This window comes from Lathamus discolor, chromosome 1 (genome assembly GCF_037157495.1).
Source record: "Lathamus discolor isolate bLatDis1 chromosome 1, bLatDis1.hap1, whole genome shotgun sequence".
In the NCBI taxonomy this organism is placed as follows: domain Eukaryota; kingdom Metazoa; phylum Chordata; class Aves; order Psittaciformes; family Psittacidae; genus Lathamus; species Lathamus discolor.
Window position 1 is genome coordinate 127,404,097 of NC_088884.1, and position 8,911 is coordinate 127,413,007.

Below are 8,911 nucleotides of genomic sequence, written 5' to 3' on the forward strand. Positions count from 1 at the left end.
AGAACAGATTGGCAACTTCAATGAAAAAACTCACTGTGTGTTGTAATCAACAGGTATAAATGTAAAAAGTACCCCCCAGAAATTGTCTAATATCTAAATGTAACATTATTATCAAATATTAGCAATTATGTTTACAGAATGTGTGCATACATATTCACTTTATATGAAAACAACTAAGCAAGGATATAAATACTGTGTAAATTTGTACTCCATAAGTAGTCAGCACTGAAAAGAAGTGCTCAAGTGTAGCTGATATGTTTATACTCACTACAGTGTCTTGAGTGCCTTGGAGCAAAATCTGGTCTTTGCTTTATGTGCTTATAAACAGATTTTCTGTTAGATAATGCCAGTCAATGGGAAGTTAGTATTTTCTGTTTTACAAAAAAGAACAGAAGAAACAATGGTCTAAGAAAGAGGCAGAAATGCCTGTTAACTGCTGTGCACAGAGATCAGTCAAAAGCAGAAATATTCTCAATCTAATCTCATATTTCGTTATTAGCTCCTTTTGTTAATCAAGGCTTCAGTCTGTTAAACACTGTTTAGCTCCAAGCAAGTGAGCTGTTCTGCTGGAGTCAGCGGCCCTGTAAATGTTTAGTTGTTTCAAGCCTTAAGGGAGACAGTTCCTGCTAGTTAGTCAGCGTTCCTCTGTTTTTATTTAATTACTCCTAATCATAGCAGAACAGTGCTTAAATATCCAGAGTAGGCTGCCATTTTCCCAGTGTGAAGCTTTTAAGTTTCTTCTATTATTTGAGTGTTGTTTTTATTTTTTCTCTTTGCCTGTGGGATAGTTCTGCATACAAAAATACTAACTCTGAGAAGAAAACTGTACCTGTGTAAATAAACTCACAAGGATTTTGATGATAGAAATACAATTGCTTGCATATGTAAAACATAGTATTGGTTGAGACTGTTTAATGATACAGCTGAAAACATGTGGTTCTTGTAATGAGTGGAATTATTAAAAGGACACCTCAGTGGTTTATAGTTTGGGCTGTATTGATATTTGTGCTCAGGGTTTTAGGTATGACATTTTCAAAATCTGCTAGTGTTGGACTAGGTTTGTTTCTACTGGAATATTTTACATTTATTTATATATATATATATAATAGCTTTTAAATAAGCACTTTTTAGTGCCCATGAGCAGATGCAGCAAAGTCATAGTGATACCAGGTGTATATGAAATTGAAGGAATCAAACCTGTGAACCCAGATTTTCTCATCCTGCCACACTTAACAGTGTTTTTTCATATTGGAGAATACACAGGTTTTGCAGCATGTTCTGAAAGGTAAAAAACACAAGTATGAATTTAGGGGGAGAGTGAATTCTAAAGTTGTGGGCTAATGTGGAAAATCTCCCACTGTCTCTCTCATGTTATGGTGTGTGCTCAGATCCAATGTTTGTGCTGACTGTACATGCTACATCTAGCCTAAGGACAAAGAAAGAACATAAATCTATTAAGAAAATTGGGAGCAGTATTAAGTTTCAATAGCTTTTTTAATTCTCCTATGACTTAAATAACTTGAAGGGGATCCTTTATAGTGATTGGGAAAATTATTCCAAAATGCGAGACCTGGCATAGCTTAGTTTGGTAGCTGTCTATTACTTTATAAACACTGCTACTCCAAACTTTTTCAGAATTGTGACTGAAAACCAAATTATTTTTTGTCCACTTTTTCCTTCATAGCTGTTTTAAAAATATTTTGACACCTATTGTCTTATTTCAGCTAATTAACTTGCTGGAAAATATATTATTTTGGTGATAATTAATTACATAAAATTGTTTTAATATGTATTACCCTTTATATGGAATAAGTGCTTGACAACATGTTTTGACTTGTTTATAAGGGTATGGATGACTGGATCATTTACATTGAGGTGTAGTTATTCACCTTCTGATCTTTCCTCTTCAGTCTGTTTGAGAATCCTGTATTTGGAAGCTCTTTCCAGAAATACAGCAAATAAACATAATCTCAGAAACAGAATAGAACAAAGTGAAACCATCCCTCACTGTTCTGTACAGCAACCAAACTATTAGATATTTCCATTTGGTCAGAATATAACAGTTTGGAAAAATTGACAGTATGTAAAATGATAATTTATGAGCAGTGTGTGCTACTATAACACACACTAATGTATATTCCTTTTACAGTAGGTGACTTAATACCTTAAAATTTAGAAAAATGTGTTCATGTGAGCAATCCTGCTGATGTACATTGTGGACTAAATCTTCATTAAAGGAGCTATATGTTTTCACAAAGGAACTTTGGAGTACTAGTGAGAACCTCCTCAAGGGAAGGTGAAGGCTTCTCCCTCAGACTTGCTGCAGAATGAGTTTAGAGAAAAGATCTTGGAAAAATAAGTAAAACTTGGTCTTAAGATTCAGTTTTAACTTGAATGTTGTTCCTCAGCCCTTGTAAACTCAGCTCTTAATCTCAGATTTCATTATATCCCAGTAAACCATAAAATACCTGATAACTCACAAGATTTTGAAGATGTTCATGTTCTAAGTCAGAAACAAATAATTTCAAATTTTCTGATCCTTGTCAATGTCTTCCTTTACTTTTTTGTTGAAATCAACTGGAATTTAAAGTTCTAGTTTCTGTAAAAAAGCAAAAGTTGTTCTTGATCTGATTTCATGGCTGTTAGGGAGAAGGATTTAAAGCATCAAAGGCAATTGTACATGATATTTCAAAATTACATGTGTCATAGCAAGCAACTTCACATAAATAATTTTCTTCATTCGTATCAGTTCTTGAAGATAAAAAAATTGCAACAGTATTAGCAAAAGATTGAAAATTTTTCATTACAAAGCAAATGTTCTACAGTTTGATACTTTTGTTTTACTAGTGATTTTAGAATTGTCTTAAGAGTGGTGAGATTTATTAGCATTATATATTATTATTTATTTTACTATTAATCTCTAAATGCATTAAAAAATGGAGAAGTAACACATACTAACAATTAGAATCATAGAATCATAGAATAGTTAGGGTTGGAAAGGACCTCAAGATCATCTAGTTCCAACGCCCCTGCCATAGGCAAGGACACCTCACACTAAACCATCCCACCCAAGGCTTCATCCAACCTGGTCTTGAACACTGCCAGTGATGGAGCACTCACAACATCCCTGGACAACCCATTCCAGTGCCTCAACACCCTAACAGGAAAGGATTTCCTCCTTATATCCAATCTAAACTTCCCCTGTTTAAGTTTTAACCCGTTACCCCTTGTCCTGTCACTACAGTACCTGACAAAGAGTCCCTCCCCAGCATCCCTATAGGCCCCCTTCAGGTACTGGAAGGCTGCTATTAGGTCTCCACGCAGCCTTCTCTTCTCCAGGCTGAACAGCCCCAACTTCCTCAGCCTGTCTTCATACAGGAGGTGCTCCAAGCCCCTGATCATCCTCGTGGCCCTCCTCTGGACTTGTTCCAGCAGTCCATGTCCTTTTTATGTTGAGGACACCAGAACTGCACACAATACTTCAAGTGAGGTCTCAAAAGAGCAGAGTAGAGGGACAGGATCACCTCTTTTGACCTGCTGGCCACGCTCCTTTTGATGCAGCCCAGGATACGGTTGGCTTTCTGGGCTGTGAGCGCACACTGCCGGCCCATGTTCATTTTCTCATCGACCAGCACCCCCAAGTCCTCCGCAGGGCTGCTCTGAATCTCTTCTCTGCCCAACCTGTAGCTGTGCCTGGGAGTGCTCCGATGCAGGTGTAGGACCTTGCACTTGTCATGGTTGAACTTCATAAGGTTGGCTTCAGCCCACCTACAAGCGTGTCAAGGTCCCTCTGGATGGCATCCCTTCCCTCCAGCATATCAACCGGACCACACAGCTTGGTGTCATCAGCAAACTTGCTGAGGGCGCAGTCAATCCCACTGTCCATGTCAGCGATGAAGATGTTAAACAAGACCGGTCCCAACACCAATCCCTGAGGGACACCACTCATTACTGGTCTCCAGCTGGACATTGAGCCATTGACCACAACTCTTTGTGTGCAGCCATCCAGCCAGTTCTTTATCCACCGAGTGGTCCATCCATCAAATTGATATCTCTCCAATTTAGAGACAAGGGTGTCGTGTGGGACAGTGTCAAACGCTTTGCACAAGTCCAGGTAGATGATATCAACTGCTTTACCCTTGTCCATCAATTCTGTAGCCCCATCATAGAAGGCCACCAAATTGGTCAGGCAGGATTTCCCCTTAGTGAAGCCATGCTGGCTGTCACCAAGCACCTTGTTGTTTTTCATGTGCCTTAGCATGCTGTCCAGGAGAATGTGCTCCAAGATTTTACCAGGCACAGAGGTGAGACTGACTGGTCTGTAATTCCCCGGGTCTTCCATTTTCCCCTTCTTGAAAATGGGGGTTAGATTTCCCTTTTTCCAGTCGTCGGGAACTTCACCTGACTGCCATGATTTTTCAAATACGATGGCCCGTGGCTTAGCAACTTCATTCGCCAGCTCCTTCAGGACCCGCGGATGGATTTCATCAGGTCCCGTGGACTTGTGCGCGTTCAGGTTCTTCAGATGGTCTCAGACCAGATCCTCTCCTACAGTGGGCCCAAGGTCTTCATTCTCACAGTCCCTGCGTCTACCTTCTAAGACCTGGGTGGTGCAGTCAGAGCCTTTGCCAGTGAAGACCGAGGCGAAGAAGTCATTCAGAACCTCAGCCTTCTCCAAATCCTGTGTAGCCAGTTCTCCCGAAAGCTTCCTCAGGGGGCCTATGTTGTCCCTAGTCTGTTTTTTGTTTGCTACGTACCTGTAGAATCCCTTCCTGTTATCCTTAACATCCCTGGCTAGGTTTAATTCTAACTGTGCCTTAGCTTTCCTAACCTGGTCCCTGGCTTCCCGGACAGCATCCCTGTAGTCTACCCAGGCCGCCTGTCCTTGCTTCCATTTTTTAGAAGCCTCTTTTTTCCTTTGAATTTTCCTCAGCAGCTCCTTATCCATCCAAGGAGGTCTCCTGGCCTTTTTGTCGCGCTTCCTTCTAGTTGGGATGCAGCACTCCTGAGCTTGTAGCAGGTGATCCTTGAATATCAACCAAGAGTCTTGGGCCCCGCTGCCCTCCAGGGCTATATCCCATGAACCTTACTAAGCAGGCTCCTGAAGAGGCCATTAGTCATTGTTATAGTTATTTTCTCTTACTTTGTGAGAGACTAAACTTCCTAACTTCCACTTAACTACTTTCAACACAGAGTGAGTTCAGTAGGCTTGATTATGAACATGAAACCAGTGTCTGTGAGAGAGGAAGACTGCCCTATGAATCTGCTGGCAAATGGTCTGAGCAGCACTATACTGAAAGAAGTGCTATTACTTATGATTCTACCTGATTCAGGGTAGTAATCTGTGAAGATGATTCAGCCAGTTTGAAATAATTTGCCAACACCAGTAGCCACGCTCTTCCTTGGCCTAACTAGTTGTTTTGGGAAGGTGTTGGGAGGGGAACAGGTTATGCACCTTTTCGAGTAGCACTAATTCCTCTACCCATTGAGATCTTTTGTTTCTTCAACACACTGGTATTTCTGTGTGTACTGTGAAACAGTGAGTAGGTCTGGAAGTTGACTTTTGAGACATTGGGTTTAGTCCATGGCTATTTTGAGGTAACTGCACCATGTAAAGTCATCTACAGCTTGACACATGTAAGTTACATTGTAAAAATATCTTTTTCTGCTGCTCCTCTTAGAGGAGTAGTATCTTACCGCTTTCATGATTAGAAGCTTTTTTCCTAATTTCAAACCTTGATTTATTTCTGACAGGTTTAAATTCACATACAGTTTTCTGTTTGGTTGGGTTTTGTTCATTTTTCGTTTGCTTGTTTGTTTCTGTGGGCTTTTTGACAGTATTATTATTTTTCTTCCCTTGTGTTTACCTCAGGAAATGCATTTGCCATATGAACCAAGCTCTTGCAGTCTCCTGAGTAGCTTTTCTCACCTTTTTTTTCCAGTTTGAATTTCTTTTTCTCAAAACTAAATGATGAGAATAAAATGCAATATTCTGCCTAAGGGCAGCTCAGGACTTTATAGAATGATCATAGTACTTTCGTTAAGAACTTTTCCAGTATTCTGGACATAAGCGGTATTCATTTGGAAACAAACCAAAGAAAGAAAAAAAATCTCTCCATTCATAGGTTTTGTACCATCTAGTTAGATTTTATTTTAGATGTGTTGCTTATCTTGGTCCTTCATGAGCTCATGAAATTTACTGGATTCAGAAGCTTTTAAAACTTTTTATCAATAATTTAATCACATTCTGGAATGTACTGTAGTGATCCTGTACACTCATGTCAGGGTCCTAAATGTGCTAGTGAGATTAATGACCCTGACAGCATCATGCGTAGCCTCCAGCTACGTGCAGCATCAGGAGAGTCATAAGATTGCTGTCACTTTTTTTGTTATTCCCATCTTTTACTGAAGATATTTGTTAACTGGCTTGAAGTGCCTGGTTCTTTCTTACTGAGATGCCAAAACAATCAGCACCTCCTGAATGCAAAACAATACTTTCCTTGGTCCCAGGAGCCCCATTTAAGCTCAAGACTTGAGCATTCAGTACCAGCCTGGGCTATACTGTGGGTCTACCAGTTTCCAGTCATGTCTCACTGCTCTTGATTGGACCTGTGTTGTAGTTTTTCCTCTTTCCCCCATCGACTGCTTCCCCTTGATAGATTGCATTCCCAGATCTGGTTCACCCCTTGCCAGGTCTGGTGCAGTCAATGGACCCTGTTACTAGGGTGATTATGACCACCCTACTTGGGTACTGAGGGACTGCACCCCACCATAGAGGGTATGGCTTGTACTGGGTATTCCCTTGGCCCCTGGCTTGCCTTCGCTCCAGGGTCAGCCACCCTTGTGGCTCCCTGACACCTTGCTGTACGTGTAGCTGGAAACCTGTAAGCTTCTAGGAAAATGAAAAATCTCTGTGAAAGCACACTGAAGAGTGGGTATGAAAAGCTTCTGTTCTCACATGGTAGCACTTTACACCTAATTTGATCCTACAAAAGGACAGGCTGTGAAAACTCAGCAACACTCAGTATACAGCTTATTGTACCCACATTCATGCTTTGATGATATAAAAATATTTGCTAGTGTTGGTAGCTCTCAGAGAATATATTCTCCATTGGCTTATTCCTCGCATGTCAACTTCAATGAAATAAATTTGTGTCTAGCTTTCAAACTAAAAGTATTAAACAACTTGATATGCCTGACTGAATTTCATTTTTTTCCTGTACTAATACATATTTATTAATGCAGAAATGCATAGAACAAAAATATGTGAGTTTGTACATTAATCTGCCAACTTGAATGCTGCTATGTTGTTAATACAGGCACCATCCATGGCCAACTGATGATGGGTACTACTTTTTGGTTTTTTTACTTTAATAAACACCATGTCAAATTATAAACAAAATTTCAGAGGTTTATACAAAGCATGTTTAAAATTCAGAAACACTCTGAAGCAAAAACTTATTTATCTCCTATAAAAGTTTTGAGAAAAACTTGCAAAAATACCCACTTTGAGGTGGAAGAGTTGTCTCCAGATTATTTCTTCCCAAGCGTGGCCCCTACCACTCTAATTCACACTCCAGATGGAGGCTAGTGCAAGTACAGGCCAAATCAGACAGCCAGCAAGTGAACTAAATTAAGGTCCTAACAAGGTAACTAAAAAACCTGGACTCCTACCTACTGCTCCTTTCTTTACATTAGGAGAAACAGATCAGATATGTTCTTCTGGTGTCTTAACCTGCTGAAGCAGTACAGCTGCCCTGAAAGGTAATTAACATACAGTTTTATTTTGGGTTTGTTTGTTTTTTTAAGTTTGTTTGTTTGTTTTTCCCCCCAATGTTTTTATGGTTTTAAAGTAAACGTTTCCTATTGCTGGGCTGCTATTTGTTCCTTGGGAATATGGCTCTTTGGAGTTGCCTAAGGAGGAGGTAGCTTGCTTTATATGTTTTGTTTTCATTCTATGAGTATTTTTTAAGTACAGGAACCCATTACACGAAGGAATGTTTTTTAAGGTGGGGAAGCTTAATGCAGTTGGTGGCTTGCTGTTTCTTTGTAATATGCTTCTCTGACAAATTCTAGGAATGCCTTGAAATATTGAAAAATACTGTTCTGTTTTTGGATGCTAGGGGACTATTTCAGCTGTTTTATAACTGTAGCTGTGTGCTGCTGGAGTATAAAGAGTTTGAAGAAAGTATCTGCTTTCTTGTCACCTTTTCTTTCTATTCCAGTTTTCAGCACGGAGCTTACTGTGCAGAGGCAAAGAGGCAGTTCTGAGGGGAGAGGAGGTTGTACTGACAAAATTTAGCTGACTACTAGTATAAAAAAGGCACAGCTGATTGTTTGGCTTCTCACAATGATATTATTTCCCTGCTTGATTGTTTCATTGTATTAATTCTTAAATCAACCTACCTCCTAACTTAAGCTTTTACTGTCTCATGCCTTATTTCATGTTTGCCGTATCTGTAATTCACATCTTTAAGGGTTGGAGTTTGGTTTTGGTTTAGCATTTGGGGGTGTTTGTTTGTTTATTTGTTTGGGGTTTCTTTGTTTGCTTCCCCTGAAACAAACTCATAAACTTGTAGGATTTGTTTTTTTCCTTCTAATGCTTTCTACTTAACCCTTTCCAGCTAGTGCTGATCATCATTGAATTACAGGTGTGGTGAGAGAAAACATGTATTGAAAAGAGATTGTAAAATGACTGTTAATTGGTGTTCATACAGCATTTCCAAAGTCGGTATTGGTTTTGTGCCTATATTTTTAAGTTGTTTCTAAGTGGTGTTTGGCATTGCCTTTATTCCTGGGTTTGCCCTAAATGAAGACTGTTTAGGTGACTGCTTTCAACATGAGTGAACATAATGAAATGGAAGCAAGCGTAGGTTGAAGGAACATTGCTTAGTGAGCTGATGTGAACAAA